Source organism: Ceratosolen solmsi, unplaced genomic scaffold (assembly GCF_000503995.2).
Source record: "Ceratosolen solmsi marchali unplaced genomic scaffold, CerSol_1.0 scaffold7, whole genome shotgun sequence".
NCBI classification, from domain to species: domain Eukaryota; kingdom Metazoa; phylum Arthropoda; class Insecta; order Hymenoptera; family Agaonidae; genus Ceratosolen; species Ceratosolen solmsi.
Genome location: NW_011948413.1, coordinates 6,104,232 through 6,125,301, shown reverse-complemented (window position 1 = coordinate 6,125,301; position 21,070 = coordinate 6,104,232). Strand labels below are relative to the sequence as shown.

General features: G+C 32.7%; 1 protein-coding gene and 1 non-coding gene across 2 annotated transcripts in view; one reads left to right on the top strand and one right to left on the bottom strand.

Moving 5' to 3' along the window:
• LOC105367405 (disintegrin and metalloproteinase domain-containing protein 10) overlaps window positions 1–21,070 on the top strand; it is a 167,824-nt gene that overhangs the window by 79,037 nt on the left and 67,717 nt on the right. The window lies entirely within an intron of this gene.
• TRNAG-GCC (transfer RNA glycine (anticodon GCC)) lies at window positions 10,117–10,187 on the bottom strand. The gene has a single exon. It is a non-coding gene; the product is annotated as a tRNA-Gly (tRNA).

The window sequence follows — 21,070 nt, the reverse complement described above, 5'->3', positions numbered from 1 at the left end:
AGGAGCGTTGCAATATCTTTGTTTCATTTGATATTATCCGACAAACCCGACCCATAATCATTGAGAGAGAGAGAGAGAGAGAGAGAATGAAGTACGTCTATTAATAATTTGATTAAATTTAGATAAGAGTTACGTGGATGTAGATGTTGAATAGCCGGAAAATATGATGCTCCAAGATAATCGCCAATACATCTTTGATCCAACATTCGAATTTCTTCTGCAGAGTCTCAATCGAATTTTCCATTACAAATTTTCCATGCAAAAAGGAAGAACGTCTTCAAGGACGTAAATGCGATAGAGTTAAGTTAGTCGACACTAGGCAGAGTATTAAATGCAACGCCTCGTTGTGAAAGGATATCGGAAGTTGTGATAAAAATTGAGCATCGGTCACTCGAGTAGTGAAACGACGAACATCCACGTCCCGTCGCGTCGTCTCGTTGCACCTTCCCATAGCTTTTATGGACCCTGGCCAACTCATTTCGACATTCATAAATGCGATGCGCCGGCTTTTGCAAATCGTCGAGCCCGCGAAGGTCGGCCTTCGTCTCAGTCACTCCCCTCCGACCCTCCCGCCCTTCCATTCCTTGCCAACCAATATAAATGGATATTCGTGTTTGTCTATATTTGTTTGTGAACGTACGTGAACAGCGTGTATGTATATATATAATATATATATATATATATATATATATATATAACACAGATGGGTTGATCTTGGGAAAACAGGTTCGTTGTACGTTTTGCTTTTTCCCGGTGGCATGCAGCGACGTATGGGGAAAGTCGAATAAGAGCTATCGATCGATTGAATGGCTCTGTAGGTTTAACTGAAGAATTTGAATTCTGTTAGCAAGATTTTGTTATCGAACTTATGAAAATCCGTTATGAAAACACGAATGAAGATCCTATTTCCAAGATATATTGCCTTTTTCCAATTGCTTGGCTCAATTTCTTCAAATTTGAATATCTCGCGTTTTTTTTTTTGCTGATGCACTTTGTTAAGTAATGCTTAAAGTCTTAAGAATGCTCGTCGATTTCTCTTACCCTTTCACATTAATATTCGGCTAAATATGTTAATTGACTTGCGTTCTTATCGCAATACATAAAACATAATATCTTTAATTCAAGTTTTCAACGCGTTTCCGTTGCGAGTGCATATTATCTCGATATAATCATTGCGTTGTCAAAGGAATAGAGTGAAAATTCTCGATTGCACCCGGTAGAGGAAAATCATCTTATCACGTGCTCTTAAAATGTCCTTATATTGCATTGTGAGGATGAGCTGGGTTAAGATAGGAACTATCCTTAGCTTATATAGCTTTCCATCCTTACGAATACGATACCCTTTAAGCTACTTTTGTTATATGTTCTCTCACAATGCATCAACGATTTTGCTTTCGAGGGCTTAAAGGCATTTTTTTATAAATTCAAAGTAAAGGCAACAATAAACAAACAAACAAAAAAAAAAAATATATATATATATATATATATATAAATTGACAATTTAATATAGGAATCGATAAAATGTAAGAAATTAGAATAATCGTTCGTTAATAGTGTTATTGTTATTTATTGAATAGGTAGCCAAATAAGAGTAATAATGTACACTTTTACTAAATATCAATAGATTATCACAAAATTTGCTAATTATTTTTTTAACGATAGATAAAATTCAAAATTATATGCATATTTTGTGTATGCTGTATTTAAATGATATTATACAATTTTTAAAGAATTATAGTAGAGTTTTTGAGATTGACGAGAATGTCTTTGTTTTAGTCTTTGGAATGAAATTTTATGCCCATCATAATATAACCTTTTTCACTCTGTTACATATGTGCGTGCGTGCGTCTCTCTCTCTCTCTCTCTCTCTCTCTCTCTCTGTGTGTTTTTTTGTGTGCTGGCGCGCGGGCACGGCCGCTTATTTGTGTGGGCGAGTAGGTGGGTTTGCGTGCGTGTATGTATTGCCATTAAATTAAAATCTGCATTTTGAAATGGAAATACAATAAAAAATTCCTGTTTAGGAGGAAAGCTCTATATATCAATATGACGTTTATTATCTTCTATTGACATTCAAGTAATTTAACAAGTAATTTTTAACCTTATAAATAACTTTATGTATTTAAATTTACAACTCTTTTTATAGAAAAATCTGTATACGATTAATCTTTTTATTTATGTTACAGGTACGTTGATGAAAACATCATTTCATTCTAATCCTGATCGTGTAAGATAAACCAGAATGTTGCATTTTTCATAATATTTATCCTAACGCCGTAGATAATTATTATAATATACAGTATCTTAATTCGCTAAATATTCAATCTTATAGTTGTTATCAGTATCGCGTTAAAGGATAATAATTACGTCAATAAATAAGCAATATATATTTGACAATGTGTGCGTGTGCGTGCGTGCATGCGTGAGCGTGTGTAAAACAAGCGACATCGCGAAAGCAAGAAGGATCTATGAAATAATTTACTTTTAAACATACGAGCCTGACTGTTGTAACTACAATAAGCTAAAAGTGTATTATTAAATATTAATGGATAATTATTAATTAAAGATTAATAACAATGTGTTTGCTATAAAAATTGTTAGACTACATATTATTGAAATACGATAATCAAATTACCCTAGCTCCCACGAATATCTCGCTAAAGTTCAATAGATTATTGCAATAATTCTTTTTTCTTTTCATTACTTGCAAGAATTCAATGTAATATGAAATATGTAAATTTTAAAGGGAAACATCGGTGTATTTAGCGCCGCATCTCTGAAATTTCATACGAAGGTTGATATTCGTATTGTGTGCACGATAGAGATGATAAAATTGAAAATCCGATGTCAAAGATCGAGAGCGCATAAGCATTCGCGTGCGATCCATACGATTGAAATTAAAAGATTAAATATTGAAGGCTTAGCTCGAAAGGTTGCGATATAGTAGAAAAGAGCGAGGGATACAGTGGCAGCGGTGTGATGGGCATTGAGGAAAATGCGGGTTCGATTTAAATCGCAATTATAAAGGTATTGTGCGACGGGAAGTGAGTGAGAATCTGATCATAAGTGAGATAGAGGCGATGCGCCGCGGTATTTGGCCTTCTACGGGAAACGTGCTTACCCACCTCCTTCGCTCCTCCCCCACCACCACAACCGTAACGAGGGATGATCAGCCGCAATCGGAAGCGTTTATCCCCCCCCCCATCCCCCCCCCCCCCCCCCCTCCCACTCACCCACCTACTCCTCCTCTTTCTCTCGAGGAAAATGCATAAAATGCGGTAATCTCGCGTGCCTCCTCGACACTCGATTGCATTCACTGCCTCCCTCTGTGCAACCTCATATTTCATGCTCCAGTCAAGCTTTTTTCCCTATAATTGTCCTGACCACCTTCCTTGGCTTTTCCGCCAATTTTTAACGCGATTATTTTGAAAAATTCGATTGGTCGACGTTCTATTCTTTCATTCCTTTTTTATCTTGTTTCCCCCCCCCCCGCCCCCAATGAATCTTACGCGCCAGCATCCTTCTTCTCGGTCGTCTTTACGTCTCGGAGGTCTTATTCTTTCTGGTTAATTAGAACGATTGTCGCGAGCTATCCGAGTTCGATACTGTTAAAAGGGAAATATGGATATGATCAAAGCCAAAAAAAAAACAAAAAAAAACTATTTCGTCTTAAGAATGTTAACTTTGCATTTTCCAATGATTGCGATGAAATTTTTAATGAGCGCACCCTTATAATGCAACACTTGGCAGCTCAACCGTTAAAAATATTCGTCACTGCAACAATATAGTTATTATTACGGGAATTACAATACTACGCAAAGTACTTTGCGGTATTTATAAAAGTTCTTTTCTTCCGTCCCTCTTGGCAACAACCATGGGCTACACGCCGTAATAAAAATCATGGTAAAACATCTATCGTAGGACCATTCCGAGATGAGAAAAGAAAACATAAAGTGAAAAGACAAGAGACTACCACTGTTATTTTTTATTATTTTATTCGACAATTGTAAAATGACTTTACGGTATTTTTAATTAAGAGGAGGATGAACGGGGCCCGAGAAGGTACGAAATAAAACTGCTCGTACGTTATTGTAAGATTAAAAGGAAGGAGCAGTAAGGCAAGTATAACCGGTTGATGAAATCTTACTTTCCCAAAAAGGTAATATCGAATGACTTGCTTTGGGCTACGACCGACACGCCTTACGAAAAATACAACATCAAGGGCCATTGAGCTCTGTCAGGTATTTGAAAAACCCCGGCTAAAGCCTCCAAAGGCATTCCCTTAAATTGGCAAACAATAACACCAACAACCATTAGAACAACATATTAAAAGAACAAAATTTAAAGAAGAAAATGACAAAAGGGACGAAGAGACAATGGCTTATAATTTCTCGTAGCTACGTCGAATCCAGTCTCGCGCGCCCCGGAAACTCCAGCCATAATATAGAAATTTATTACAAATAGCCTCTCAACGCGCCTCGCGGATCCCCTCAACGTCCGCATTTATTATTGAACTTATCGCGGGGCACATATTTTCGAGCCGCTCCCGGCATCCCCTTAACACTCGCACGAGCGCCAAAGTATTTTCACGTATCGCCAGTGATAGCGCGGCCGCTCTATAAGGAGGGATGATTCCATTTCACGATATGCAGATTTGTCGAATGCCTCGGGGATGCCAACCTCCTCACTCACCGGCGCTCCACTTTCCCCTCCGCCGCCCATCTCACCAACTCTACGACTACGAGTGCCGAAGCTTTACGCGGGCGTTCGGGATCTTCTTTCGACCCCTGCCGCTCCTTCCCTACCGCTACCATACCTATACTCCAGCCCAACCCCCTCGACGACATCACCCGTCGTCTCGCAGAATTCACAACACACAAAACGACCTCTCCTCCACCCCGGACTCGCTCGCATCTCTTTGACGACGTTGGTGGAATAGTTGGAAAGGGCGGTGGGATGGGGGGATGGGGGAGGTGGGGTGGAGAGGGAATGAAAGGTAGAGAGAAGAGGATGAAGAAGAAGAAGAAGAAGAAGAAGAAGAAGAAGATGAAGAAGATTTAGGCGCTTTTCGTGTCGATGTACAACGAAGAATGGCGAATGCGACGGGAAAAGGTCGGTCGGGTCGAGTGCGCGCTCTCTTTTTTCAAACTCTAGCCACGACGTTTCTCTTCGACGTGAATTTCTCTGAAATATCGTATACACACGACGATGTTGGTAAATCTTATTTTTCTAATTTCCGCTCCCGTACGCTCCCCGCCCCGCCTATCCTTCCCGACAAATTTGCTTAACGTCCGTTCTTTTTAGCTTTATTTTCGCCAATCTCATTCCCATCGTCTATGGCATGTTTCGTACTTTCAGACGACACGTATGGCATTTAGTTCGAAAGGCCAAACGAATCTGCAATACTCAAACGGCAATACTGAAGATAATAATGAAAGGACAACGCGCTTCGTCTTGTTCCTCGATTAATTGCCCCTATAATACTTAAACGATAAAATAATGTTATTCGACTGGCTGACAAGCACAATGGCGTTAGAAAACAGCACAAGTCAACACGCATTAAACAAATGAAATATTTTATTTATTTAGCATTTGGTGTAGCGTACCCTTGGGTTCGCGAGGATATCGAAGTGTTTTTATGCCCAGGTGACGTAGCGTAATTCAATAGTTTGGTGAAACTTGATATTGGCCACCTTGGGTTAAGTTTCACACGTTACTCAACCAACTTTTATGGGACATAGTGCAATATTTTCTATCGGATATTGCCATATTCGAAAACACTTTGGAAACTTATATTCGCGCAAATGAGAGCTTTAATATTAATGACAATATATCGTCATTATTATCGATTGGCAATTGGCGATTAATTTGCGTTTCGTAAATCATTATGAAGTATCTTATAATTAGGTCATCGATAATTCTGACGTGTCTCCGAGACATTGACAGAGCTTACGTTATTGGTGGCTCAGATCAACTCGGCGCTGAAAAAAAAGTACCATACTATTAGTTTATAATTATATGATACGTAGTTTATATGGAGAGCAATATGTGGAGGGGATTAGTAGATATTGTCCATCTTAGATCAAGGTTATGACGCGATTCAAGTCTATTATTGCCTCGATTACAGTTTTCTCATGGAGAATCTGATATATCGACATAGGGAAGATTCCCAAATAATAGCGTGGACGCCAGTTTTTTCCGCAACTTGGTGCGAAAAATTAGCTTTTAAGAGCGTAAAGTGGAATTGGACGCTTAGAGAAAAGTCTCCAAGGACAATCTGCATTTGTCACGAATGTAATCCTCTGCATCTAAGCCAACGCGCTATCTCGTCTAAAACCATTTCATTATCACATTCCCTGAATCCTCGTTAAAATAATTTATACGCCCTCTATCTTACTGTTTGGCGATTTATATCCTCGATATCATCCTCCATTTGTTGCATTTTATCATAAATTCTCAATTTATTTTGCCATTGTTCGCATTATCGAAACGCATGATGCTTCTCCAATACGAGAATAATGTTTTTTTTCTTTATTTCAAAGTTAAATGATTCGTAATGGAAAATTCACTTACATGAAAATGAAATATGCACGATCAAAATACTTAACATTATCAATCAAAATATTTACCTTTCTGTCTACGGAAGAGAAGGTATTAATGAACGACAAGGAATATTTCAGTTAAAACTATTTAATCGAGGTGTAAATGGAAATGCGATGGGGTCCGAAGTGAAAATCTATGGTAAAATAGTTGTTACATCTACCGTACAAAAGACAAAAATTATTGTCTATATTGATAAATTCGATGTCACGAGACGGTTGTTTATCTATCGAAAATCCCTAACGACATATTCTGCCTAATAAGCGTTAATCGTGCTTCTTACAGAAAAATATTAATAAAGCCAAAATTGTAAAAAAATATCTATTCAATGGCCAAGGATTGAACTAATGGTCTTTCGTGCTCTTAGCATTATTCTTGAAACTTTATCACAGTATGGCAAGAATTTCTAAATGTAATATCCTATTCTCAAAAGTAGGTCAGACCGAAGCAAGTTGTGGGTAGGGGCAAGTAAGGAGCTGATCGTAACTCTTCATCTAAGCAACATATGGTAATATCGTACATATCAGTGATGTAGTATAGATGTTCTTAAATGTATGTCGAGCTTTTCCTTCCGAGTATTTATAACATTGTAATACAATGGTGCCGCCATTCATTTTTTTTTTTTCCCCCTTTTTTTTTTTTTTTTTTTTTTTTTTTTTTTTCTCATTATTAAACTTGATAATAAAAATAATAATAATAATAACAACAAATACCCCCATCCCCCCCTCTCTCTCTCTCGCTCTATCTCTCTCGCGCTCGCTCTCTCTCTCTCTCTCTCTCTCTCTCTCTCTCTCTTACAGCAATTAAATGTAAGCGGTCGATAAAATAACTTGTATACTAAATAATCGTGCTAAAACATATATATGTGTGAGCGCCTGTGTCCGTGTGTATATGCGTGTGTAATATTTTTCGACTCTAACTTCTTGCGTGCGTCATTTAACAAAGTCGGTTGAAAGTAGGTTGAATGTTTTATTGTCCTCTGGAGAATGGTAAAAACGAATTAAGGAAAAAATAAACTTAAGGCATATTTGACATTTGCCCGTTTCACGTAAATTTTTTATTTCAATTCATAACAATATGCAATATTGTATAAAAATTAAAGTATCCGACACCATAAATATTCGGAACAATCATGTACGATTCTTTATGATACCGTTTATCGGCAAAGCCCGTCAAAACCTTTCAATTTCATAAATTAACTTTATTAGAAATGAATTATTATTTATCAGACGAGCAGTGCGTGAACGTCACATATATTCAACTGTTAAATTCGTAATTATTTCAAGATTATAGATATTTATGGTAAAATTATGAAAAACTACGCGGACAATATATTATGTTCCATTCCCCTCTCCCCGTCGCCGCTCCTATTTTGATCCCTTAAATTCATTATAGAAATTTATAAATTTTCTTTTCTATTATATTCATTTTTCGTTATAAAATATTCTAGACAATATTAATATGAATAAATGCATTAATCTGAATAATTTCTACTACTATAAACGTATACAATAGTTTTAATATCGAGCGAGAATTGATTATGAGAGCAATTTTATTTGGCAAAATAATTTTATAACATTATATATTATACTATTAGTAAATAATAGATATGTACAAATTATACATTTATATTTACAATTATATATTTACAAAGTATATTTATAATAGTAATTAGAATGTTTAAAATTATAAATAAAAATCTATGATTAATTTACACTATGAGAGAATATGAAATCTACGGAAAAGCAAATTCTTTTAAGGTTAATGCTCGTCTGTGAATTGCATTAATGTATGAATTAATGTATATTAATACGTCCGAATGAATGGTTGAAAGTATTTTAATTTTAATCTTAATTTCAAATATTTTGATTAAGAAAATCTTACGCTTCTTAATATATATACGTCATACGCTACATATTCTAATTGTAATATTTACACGTATAGGAGTATTTTAGGACAATCTTAATTTGTTCAATTATGCATGACGATTTTATAATCGATTATGCATAAACGAAGAACAGGGCTTAAATTTGCAAATATTCAATTATCCGCTGCATGTTTTAAACAAGCATGAACAAGTTTTCATTAGATATAAAAAGCTTTATCGAGCACCATGACCAGCTTTAGTTTTACAAACAAATCATTGCAATTTATATTCTTAGCCGACAAGCATATAATCAATGATATACATTGGCTATACTGGATAGTACATAATAATGTAACATAATATGGATGAGAACTTCATCGAAGCTATTAATTATTATCGCATAGTAATTATTATATAGCAAATATTAATCGTTTAATTAAATCATATTATAATAATTCGTATATGTATTGATAGTTCATAAAAAAAAAAAAAAAAAAAAAAAAAAAAAAAAAATAAATAAATAAATATAATGCTTCGCTTTACGTTTTCTTCATATCCGTATAAAGTATTCGATTCTTTCTAAAATTTCCCATTTTTTCCAGTCTATCTTTTTATTTATTTCTCTCGTCTCGTCTCGTCTCTCTCTCTCTCTCTCTCTCTCTCTCTCTCTCTCTCTCTCGTCTCGTCTCTCTCTCTCTCTCTCTCTCTCTCTTCCTCCTATCTCAATCTCTTTTCATTTTTCCATCATAACTGTAAACGTCACTATAAATACTTCAACTCTAGACAAATGAACTACATTTTTATAGCTAAAATGTTTCGTTATTTTTTTTTAAATAAAGATTTATTTAGTGAACTTAAAAACAGTCCATATCACATCTAAACTATCGATATTCAAATGTTCGATTGTTAAATGATCAAATATTCAGATGATTATGTTGAATAATCAATAAATCAATAAACGCCATCCACTGCACTACCTGCATTTATTTTGCGTTAAAATATTCTATATTTTATTTACATGTATGAATAGAAAATACGAAATAGTTATGAAGAAAAGTTGGAACTTACGTTGTTTGAATTCAGTCATGCCGTAAAATAACCTCACTCGTGGTTTATTGGTTTCTTGCATGGATTAAAAGTGATTTATATTACTATTTTCTTCGCACCTACTCGACTCTTTATTTATTTTAAAATAAAAATTATAATTTGTTATGCATTATTGTATAAGCAAATTTACTACAATATTACTGACATCTTAATTATTTAATATAATAAATTCAATCGGCCTTGTTTATATAACTAATAGTTCTAACTATAAGTGTAATTGCGCATACAAATCGAGAATAAGGATAATTTTTATTTACGTATGGCTGTGAGATTGCAAAATACAATAATAAAAATATTAATTAATTACCCCCATTAGCGAGAATATATCCTCCTCCTCACTTCACATAGGACAACAACACCTTTAAAGTCTGCGCATACACACAACTTTCCCCCATAAAACAAATAAATGCCATTTTCCAAATGAATATATTATCATACTTTAATAATAATAATAAATTAAAAAAAAAAAAAAAAAAAACTATTAATAATTAATAGAGTAATAATAAATAATTCGGGATGAAAAATTAAAATTAAAAATAAAAAATTGCATCGGCCGGGAATCGAACCCGGGCCGCCCGCGTGGCAGGCGAGCATTCTACCACTGAACCACCGATGCTAATGGAAATTTTGATTAAATGCTTTCTGGTACGCGCCTTTATTATTTTCGTAATTATACAAGCCGAAACTTTCTTTATTTTGTCAATAAGATCGATATGTTTATATTGTCTTATAGCTACTAAGTGCATGCAAATACTTATTTAATAATTATTTAATATGATTGCAAAGCAAAGATTTTAAATCACATGCTTATAATGGAGAATTGATATTTTGTATTATTCTACCGTTGATTCAAAACGCTGCCTTAACTAGTTGAGAAATTGAATAAAGTTGAAATAATTGAAAAGCCAAATGGACGAAACAGTGTTTCCGAAAGTGTAAAATAGGCATTGGTACAAACAATTGTATCATTATTTAATAAAAACTTTTTCAACCGAACGAAATTTTTCAGTTTCAGTACTAAGGTAGTCGTCACGGGCAAACTAAATGTCCAGAATAAAACAAATAACGAAACAATTTCGTTTTCAATTCGATTCGATCGCCAAGCTATATTTTTCCACCATTTTCTTTAACTACGCTTGAAAAAATCTAATAATCCTGCAACTCGAACTTATACATCGATCATATAATAAATCCTTTAATCACCTAAACAAACAAAGTAAGAAAAGAAGCTCTTGTTATATTATCCAATAACAAAATGATGTTCTTATTAATGAATATGCCTTGATATAATAAGAATATATTGCACATTCTAATTTTAAAATCTTGCACCAGTCAGAATTCTGTATTTTCCACTGGGAATTCTTCTAAAAATTCATTTTAAATACACGAGCTAAGTTTTAACGTATTTAACGGGAGGGAGAGACACGGAGAGAGAGAGAGAGAGAGAGAGAGAGAGAGAGAGAGAGAGAGAAACAAAAGAGTCTTTGGAGAAAGCCGGTAGGACGTAAAATTGAATGTACAATCCATTTAACTCGATGTTATAAACCATTTGACAGCAAATATTGTGTGCAATAAAGATGGACTAAAAACTGCAAATTACAAAAGCAGCGAGGCAGATTGGAATACAAGTCAACAGCGATCAGTGATCGAATGTCGCTGATGTCACGTGTCTATCATTTTCATGCAACCGCACCCAACGCGAAAAACTGTATTTCGCAAAATGCTTCCGGCAGAGAAGCAGGCTTTTACTTTAATTTTATTTTATATTAACAAATACGTCTGCTTAAACGTTAAAAATTATAATCATGTGAAATTGCTAGCAGGTACAGAGAATTTACAGAAAAATTTTCAAACTTATCAGCCTTGACGTTAGATATTTTTTTAACTAAAGATAACATTTTTTCTCGATTTATAATTATATAGCTTTATGACATTGTTATTGAAGTTATCTATAATTGATTTAAATTATGAAAATTCATCGAAGCCGCCGATAAAAAAAAATTATCTCTCCTAACGATAAAATGTTAAACTTTTGTTTATAATTCGTTCGTATACGTAATCAATGGGATGAAAGACTCTAATAACGTAAAATAGTAAACAAATAGTAAGCAATAAGTAACAAAAATCTTCTACATTCGTCAAAATATTAATATTTCATATCGAAAAATTATCATTGACTTCATTCATTATTCATCGCGATAATGATATTTGCTAAATCATATTTTAAATACTTTTTTTCTTTTATAATAAATTATGCGCAATTCGTTACCTATTTGACATATTAATATCGTGTCTTTTGATATATTTGTTAAGGCATTATATGCTTTGAGTCGTAATAATTTCTCCGTATAATTTATAGTACCTAAATTTACATAAAAATCAATAATACTTGAATTTGCATAAACTGTAAATATTTGTTAATAATGGCTATTAATGAATCCTCGATTAATATGACAAATTCTACTATTAAAGTTAATATTACATATTTCTTGCAAATTCAAAACTTTATGAAACATTTAGCTTAATAATTTAATAATATAATAACATTAATTAATATCCTGCCGAGTCATTTTTACATTCTTATACAATAACAATGCATAAGTTGTATACTAATGATCGATCTTTTTGTTTTGTAATACTAATCAAGTAATTAAAGCTATAATATTTGTAAATTATATTATTTTATGTTTAACTGTTGTATATTGTAATATTAATTCAAGTTATTTTTTTTTTTTTTTTTTTTTTTTTTTTTTTTTTTAAATAAAAGAAAGTAGCATGGTAAATATATGTCCGATGATGAAAAATTATTAATCCTGCAATAACCATATAAAAACATCGTACTCCTTTAACGAATATATAATATGGTAATTCAAAAGTATTTCAATGTTTTCCTAGCAATTAATAATTAATTAATTTATTTCTTCACTGTATTGGAGACTCACATTCGTACACTTGGTTTTTACCTCATTCGCTTCATTACGCGAATTTTATTTTGCACGGAAACTTGGCTCCTTTCCAAAAAAATCTTCTACTATCCGGTTAAATTAATTAAGGCAGGTGGTACTCGAGTGAAAGCCGCTCTCGGTGGATTTCCAGTATTTTGATTATCTAGAAAAGGTGCGCGTCAACCAAGTCGTATTGTCGGTGAATCTTAAATAAGTCATATTTATTGTAAATACGTTATTCTTCGGATGGATATTGAAAGTGAAAGCCCATCAATAGTCACAATCGTTTGCGAGTGTCCTTGTCGATGTGCGCGGATGGGTACACTTTTTTTTCCGTAATAATGTAAATTTAATAAGCAATTTGTATTATTCGTTCAATCATAATTATTGAAATAATTATCAGCCGTGCGAGTGATGAGCTTAAATTGGACGGATATCATGATTAATAATTAGGTACAAATTTAAGATCATCACTCTTGTATTTTAGTTTAATACGGTAGTCTCGCTCGTCGAAATTTTCATTTTATTATAAGAAAGCGTAGCTTAATAGTATTATCGTTTGAAAAACAATTCCATAAATAGTATATCCCTTATAATTTTATTATAATATAAGATACAAGATGTGCTCTCGACTCTAAATATCGAGGAAGGAGCAGCGAAAACCCAAACAATCCTGAAAACTCCATAAATTTTTACGAAAATTTAATCCAATTATCGGAAATCGCAATAGGATGGATATCGCAAGTTCGAGGAGATCTATATAGGATGAGTGATTGTAAGCTAAGGTAAGCAAGTGGAATTCACAAGCATGATTACGACCGATAATGTCTTCCGATTACATTTCAAGCTCTCTTTTCCCATCCATCCATCCAACCCACCCTCCGCCCCATCCACCGTCCACACCACTATCAGCCCCCAACAACCCATTCCATTCCACTCTTATCGTTTCCACCGACACCGTCCCCCGATCCTCTTCTCCTCTCTTCGCGATTGCACTTGCATTAGCCGGGTCTCGCGTTTCCATAGTCCGTCCATCCCTCCATCCGTCCATCCCTCCATCCGTCCATCCGTCCATCCGTCCATCCGGCCGTCCGTCCGTCCGTCCGTCCGTCCGTCCGTACATCTGTCCGACCGTCTCTCCGCTGGCTCTCTTGAGCGATTCCGCCGAGCCTCGAGCCAGCCTCACAGGATCGCGTTAATAGACGGACATTCGCACGAGTCCTTCTCGTCCTACGCAATAACCAGGCGAGGCGGTGGCCCCGCATTACTCGGCCGACGACTCATACTTCCTTATGAAGGACGGTCATCTTCGATTGTTTAATGTCCGCCTCGTACCTGCAATGGAGGAGGGGAATTCGAGGCGCCACGATATCAGCCGTTCATACGGGTTCTTAGCATCGAATCCCCAATGTCACCTGTGGCTTTTCCTCCTTTTACGGAAATGAGGGAGTTTTAAGCTAATGAAGTCAATGTCGCACTTGGGATTGGAAGTTTCGTACTTACTTGGTGCACATTGGATATGGCAGACTTAGCATTCGTCGTTGACAATCAAAATCCTGGACTTGAAATTCGAAAGTTTACGATTGTTGGATGGATGCCGCGAAAGTGTTGGACTCGTGTCGTGTGACGATATTTCATTGTAAGGATAATGTATGCGCTCCTTGAGCCCCAAATCTGTTATCTTTCCAAAGTTTTCTCCATTATCTCGTCTGCTATAGAGTAGATTTTCACGCGGTAAAAAGCTCTTTTAATTTAGATTCTTCGCCTATTTAGAAATTCACTAGATTTACCTTTTACGATGGAGAGATATTAAATTGCCCGAACGAATGACGAGATGCGATCGGTTGTTGCCTAGTAATGCCTTTGCCTTATTGTAAAATGATAATTGCTGCTAAATTATTATACCGTAATCCTAATAATAAAACTTATTGCAACTCGATATACGCTTATGCGATAATAAAAGTATCAAACGTGGAGAAAATGTTTTATGTATTATAGGTTGTATAAGGAACTTTTAGACCTATTTGAGCTATTAACGTCATTTTATAATATATATCCTTCGAGGAATATTCCGAAATATACGCGTCGGTATATCCTTGTATTATCGTTATTAAATTAATATTCCGTAGTAAAGTGCAAAAGAATTTTAATTTTATAGAGAATGTTGAAACGCTTTATACAAAAATCACATTTTACAATATTGTATTATACAAGAAAAAGTTTGAGCTCAAATATATTCTCATCCGAATTTTGAAAAGGAAATTTCTATTCATATCTTTGTACTTTCACCTGCCATAAATATGTTCTATTTCAAATTTATAAACTTATTTTTACGAATAAATTGAACATTTTTCAGCATTAAATGAAAGATTAGTCCGTTCAGTTTCGACATTATGTTTACCAAAAGTAAACAACTATGAAAAGTCGAAAATATCTTTTATTAAATGTATAAATTCTTAATGTCTCTGCTACGAAAACATTAAGCTTTATTTCGCTTGAATTTTTAAGTTTTAAGGAATTTTCACGTAGTCAATTACATCAAATTACGTACGGCTAAACTAAATAATTGCACATACTGGCTTTCTTTTTTTTTTTTTTTTTTTTTACAGAGTCTTAATAGCTTACATAAATATTGGACTTAAAATTTCCACTTTTCATTTTTTTTTCTTCGTTTGTTTCTATTCCTCTTTTTTGTCTAATTTTTATTTTTGTTTGTCAAAAATTATAAATAAATAGATAATACCACACAAGCTTAATAAGCGTTAAATTAGAAATGGACTGAAATACGAAGAATTCTATTTTAACGAAGCACAATTCTTCTATCTTCCACTTTACCTTACAAGTTCTTTATTTCATTAGTAATATTAGTAATGCAACTAAGTGCTGATCCTAAATTTATTAGAAAATTTACGTGGAACTACTTATGCAGAATATTTATCTTACGTCATATTTCATAATAATCTCGATAAAACTGTACAAAGACGAATCTGAATGAATGTTTACATTTATTTTTAAAGTTATTTATAAAATTTTAATCGTTCTCAAATAAGCATTCGCATTAATTGAGAATATTCAGAAAGGTACAGACGGCTAAAACTCCAGAAATCACGAATAATTAATTCATTTCAATTCAAATCCACAATCATTATTGATGAAAATAGAATAAGTAATGAAACGAAATTCTAAAATCCATAGTAATTAATCAATTGATCTTCTTTAAAATAATATACTTTCTGGTATTTCAAATTATTACCCACATATTTGATAAAGTAATTTGCTTTTCAAATTAGGTTGAGCATTTTATTATTAGAACATTGTTTATATCTATTATTGGAGGCATATCCATTTAATGGACAAGTATTTATTGATTGCAAAAATGCAATATTAATAATAGAAAATGGCTGCTCGTAAATTTTAAGAGACCTTTACCGAAAACAATGATTCTTAAGATGTAATAGTAATTTCAAGCCAACATATACCCGTGTTAATGTACCTATGGCCTCATACATACACAATGCAAGCAAATAAACAGTATTTCTCATCCTCCATTTTTTATTACATTCTTTGGATCGTTCGAGGTAGAGTGATTTTTAAGGATTAAAGAAAATATACGGCACTCGCGAGTAACATTTTACAATTAACCAACAATTCCAAACCATTTTTTCTTTCATATAAAGCATACAAAGTAATTGTTATAAAATAGCTATCTTATTACATAGCATACGCCTTGTTATAATTTGATACAATTTTTACGGAAAATTATGTTCTTATTATAATAATTTCAAATATTATTCAACTAGACTTTACGCGTGTTTGCATGTATAATGTACTATCAATTTAATAATATTTATACCACTTGTTTCTTCAATTAGAGCTTTATTATTATCTTATTTTGTCATTCGTATAATATAATTTATATTGCTAAAATTAAATATTTCATCACCTTCAGGTTTTACGTAACATTAGTCAACATATTTTTATAACGAATTTTATTCGAAATTGTATTGAAGGATGTATTAAAAAATAAAATTATTGAAAATTACTATTAAAGTTTATCCTACTTGCTTAAACATTTATCTATATATCATTACTTATTGGCTCATGTTAGTGATGTTAAATCAAATCTCTTTTAAATCGAAATGATGAAATTTCTGTATCATAAGATATTAGTTTCATTGGTAAATATAAATTTCACAAGTTCCTAGCGATACGCATGATTAACCGTAACAAGAAGAAGTTCGTATTGAAATTGGGCTGAGACGAAAGAAAGGGAAATTGAATCTAGGAATTTGCAATCGTCGCGGTAAAGGTAACTTTGACGCCAACAATCACGAGGTATATTATAGTTGGATTTTCGAGCCTCAAAGAGACGATGAAGTTACGTGCCCAATGTACATCCATTCAAGTGCAATTACAGAGCTCTGCTTTTACTCGCTACTGGCTCAATTCACACTCCCTTGATTTTCAGTGAACGAAGAAGAGAGAGAGAGAGAGAGAGAGAGAGAGAAACCGAGAGTAATGAATATAAAGAGACTGAAGTAGAGAAAAAGCAGCAGTTAAGAAGATTGTGAAGAAGAAATAGCTGAATGAACAACAATCTAAAGCGTTTAAAAAAAATTTATAGGACGGTACTTTCCGAGGTATACCAATATATACGTATACATTCCCTACTCACACATCTATCTCAATCACACTATTTCAATCTCTCTCTCTCTCTCTCTCTCTCTCTCTCTCTCTCTCTCTCTCTCTCTCTATATATATATATATATATATATATATATATATATATATATATATATATATATACCCCTCTCTTATTCCTCAAGCGATCAGTTTGATGAAGCCATAAATTTCGTCGATGTGTATGCATTTTTGTTTACTTGTTGTTTTGGATTTATCAAACATACGATGAAAAACAAAAGCTAGTCATGAACGAAAAAGGCCGAGGGCAAGCGAAAAAATGAAAACGCGCTGTTACACTGTTTATTTTTTATTATTATAACGTTTCGTATGTAAAAATATTTTTACGGCGCCGAGTCAGGCAAATCCAGAATTTCAGAATCGATTTAAATCGTAAATAATACCGATCATTTCGATTCGATCACCCTCATATCGTACACAGCCAAGGCTGGCAAATCATAAATAAAGCATTTACACCGTCGATTGGTTCCCTTGATGATCAACAGTTTAATTAATTTTCTCTTAAGCCGATTTTAGCTGTTGACTATTTATTCAACAAATATTGGCCATTTTTTAAGTGAGTTTTAATCTGTAGATTCTTTGTATGTGTAAATATATATAGAACTTGACTCTTACGCTTTCGCAATAAATCCACGTTCGTTCATTTAATCGTTCGTTCGGCTTTTGGTTAATCTGCCATTAAACTATCATTTCTTATTGTGTGAAATTTATATATTTAAAACCAAGTTGTAATTAATTATATCGATAGTAGAAGTAAGCCATTAGTGAGCATATAAAATAAATAATCTCGTTAAAAATTATCCACGTATTAAAGGAATGAATAATTTAAATGAAATAATACGAGTATCCGTTTGCCAAGAGTCGTTATAACCATATCCTTTATTTAGAATAAATTTTTAATTATTATAATATTCAATTTACTATAATATTTGATGAATAATTGAATAAGAATATTTATTAATATGTAAATTGTCGGTTTACATAAAATAAACTGTCATTTTTATAACAATTACTACCAAAAAATGGATTAACATTATTAAATATTAGACATTGTTTGAAATTTAATATTATTATAATGAACGTGAATAATAACAGAATTTATTTTTAATTACATTCATATATATATATATATATATATATATATATTATGCACAGTACGTAAGAATTATTTGATAGATTTAACAAGTAAATACATGTTCGAGTAATATTTGATGTTTAATTTTCAATAAAAATAACTCTTTTTATGATAAGACAGAAAAATAGAATTTCTCGTGAAATGGATGACTTTCGTTATTACGTTATTACAGACGCTACTGAAGATAATGGCTAGTTGCATTCCAAGAGATTATCAGCGGGAACTAGAGTAGCTTTTGTAAAATCACCATTATAAGCATTCGCATACACTTCCTTACAAATCCTTAGAAATTTTCTGAAAAATTAAAAATAATCGATTAGCGCTTATCGAGAAAAATCAAGTGATGCGTAGTTTAAAGCCTTCGCTCGTATATTTGCCCAAAGTTCTTTGTATAGTGATTACACTATCGAATCAATAAAATTTTACCGAGTTAGAGAAAATTGCCAGAATTATCAGGAATGTTATTTAAGTTTCCTCGGAAGAATAGTGATACATGATAAAATAAAGTCTTGTATATATGAGAAGGTTTTGAGCGAGAAGACGGGAGCCAAGAGAAAATAAAATATTTGCCGATCTAACGGAAAAACTTTAAAATCGATACGACTCAGTCTATTCCAAACTATTTCAAAACTATCGACGAATGTCTTTTGAGATTTACTCTTGTACAAAAACGATTTACCTTTGCAAGTTTTTTGAAAAACAAAAAAAAATAGTTCCAGATAAACTACTGCGTGACACTGCACACACTCTTATAAATACAAGCTCATGCATACAAATACTTAGTGAAGGAGATCCAACGAAGAAGAACTCAATGCTCGCCTGTCGTTTGTCCATTTCAAGCTTTTCAAAAGTGCCATTGAGATTGTATTATTTACTTTCTTGATTTTTCTCATCCAGTTTCTTTTCAACACTTAACAAACATTTTCCCGTTTTAGTATTTCATGCTGTCTATTTGCTCATACGATTGCAACATTTTTTTTATAATGTACATATACATATATATATATATATATATATATATATATATATAATTAACTTGATGGAATTCAGGAAATATTATCATTTGAAAATCGTTAAATGATTTTAATAATATAAATATGACATTAACATTTCAATCGCCTACATTATTCTTGATTATTAACACAAAGATGAATTTTCAAAAATAAAATTAAATATATGAAACATTGCTACAGAAGCTATCGTTAACTTTTTTTTTTTTAATAATTTACTTTAATTATTCCCCTCGTATTGTTTAACTTTACATTGATTTTACAGACGTACCGTCATTTCATAATATAATTATTGATGCTTTATATTAGCTTTTATCACTAATATTGATTAGAGTCTGTCGTAGATAAAAGTTTCTGCTTAACCTTATACATACTTGGACATCTTTATCGTGGTATATTCATTGCTTAGTCGGTGCACGATTCACGTAAACGACTGTCTAGAGTCTTAATAAATCTCTCGTGATGTGCAATAATTGCTATTCTTGCAATGTAAAAATGACTTGTTTGTCCATGTTTATAATAAAAAACTTGGACGATATATCTAATCGCACTAGTTGTAAAATATTTACGTATTATGATACAATAGCGTAATCCTTCAATTTTATTTGCAATTATGGATTAATTAGTGACAATAATTTTATTGCAATTAATAAACATTCAAAAATTGTTCAGACATTTGCAAAAAAACAATGCGAAAAAAAAAAAATCCCAAAGGAATGAGCCCCGTAAATCTCTGTATCCTACGTTTTCAATCGATATGCTATTGGAGGTTTTTATTAATCTTGTGTATTATTAATTTATGGTAATTTTAGTTATGTTATCTATGAGACAAAATAAATGTTTAAGTATTTGCAAGCTCGAGTAATGTATATAATGTGTATATTTCTATTATAAATTGCAAGACTCTTATATGCAGAGCATTGAATTCAACTCATACAACTCTTGGCTCAGCTATCAAAGATACTACTTTGGATATGAGGAAAAGGGAAACCGTTTCAAGTTACATAATGTGAATGAATACATTTATAATTAGAAAAATTACTTTTACAAAATTTACTTATTTTTATTAAATAAAATCTTGGAGAGAGAAGTCGATATAATGGTTGTGTATTTTTTCCGACATTTGCAAGTTTTAAAAATGCTTCGACAAGGAAGGTAAAATTAATTAACATCATTTTACCCTCATATAATTGCGTACGTAGAAACGATTCCCCATTCGCCGCGTAATTTAACTTTTAATGAATAGTAATTTATTTATTTTGCGAATTTTACAAGAACTTCCATATATTTACACTTAACATCGATGGAACAACAAATTTCTTGATTATTATATGATATTAAATGAAGTAGCAAATATAAAGCGCCCAGTAAATAAATTAACCAATAAGTAGTCCATTAAAATTATTCGACTTACTACTGTGCGCAATATGCAGCCGTTGCATATTAAAATATAATTTATCATCATTCGTAAAGTAAGGTAAGTTATTATTGTCGTTAAGGTCTAGGCCATAGATATAAATCCTAGGCGAATAATTTTTATTTGAAAATGGTCCTTACACGTACGCCCATATTGCTATTTGTATTAAAATTTATTACACAATACGTAAGTGCAGAGAAATCGCGGTCATTCCGAACACATTCGATCCCCGAGTTTCATGTACTTAAATCTTAAATAAAGAGTCGAATATGCCGATTGGAAGTGTCGAAG